The sequence below is a fragment of the Gregarina niphandrodes genome (assembly GCF_000223845.1).
Source record: "Gregarina niphandrodes unplaced genomic scaffold scaffold00092, whole genome shotgun sequence".
NCBI classification, from domain to species: Eukaryota; Apicomplexa; class Conoidasida; order Eugregarinorida; family Gregarinidae; genus Gregarina; species Gregarina niphandrodes.
In genome coordinates this window covers 11511-11873 of record NW_011645857.1, presented here as the reverse complement: position 1 = coordinate 11873, position 363 = coordinate 11511, and the positions used below count along the sequence as shown (strand labels likewise).

Sequence of the window (363 nt, the reverse complement as noted above, 5' to 3'; positions counted from 1 at the left end):
ACGCGCTTGTCTCTGCAGCTCAGTTCGATTCCCGCTGCACCCCAAACTTGAGTGGGATTGCTACAAAGGTATCACTCCACCAGCATCCCAGGCCATCAACGCTTCCAGCAACTGCGTCTGTCCAAATCTCACATCAGCACATTGACAAATCCAAGCAGTGATCAAAGCCCCGTAGCGCGTAGGACTTGGTGCGCAGGACTTCAAATCCTGAGGTTGCGGGTTCGAGTCCCGCCGGTGGTTAATCTGGCTGTCTCGAGATTGGGAACGTGGATTATTCGCTCAAGGCCGTGAACCCCCCAGCTGCACCTGAAAGTGTTCATGATGTGCGTCTGCCGAAGGTCGAACCCGCCTCGACGACAACAG

General features: G+C 55.4%; 1 non-coding gene across 1 annotated transcript; it reads left to right on the top strand.

Annotated features, from left to right (window-relative positions):
- Positions 1–165: 165 nt before the first annotated feature.
- On the top strand, positions 166–240 carry GNI_195110. Its single transcript has one exon. It is a non-coding gene; the product is annotated as a tRNA-Sec (tRNA).
- The last annotated feature ends 123 nt before the right edge of the window (positions 241–363 follow it).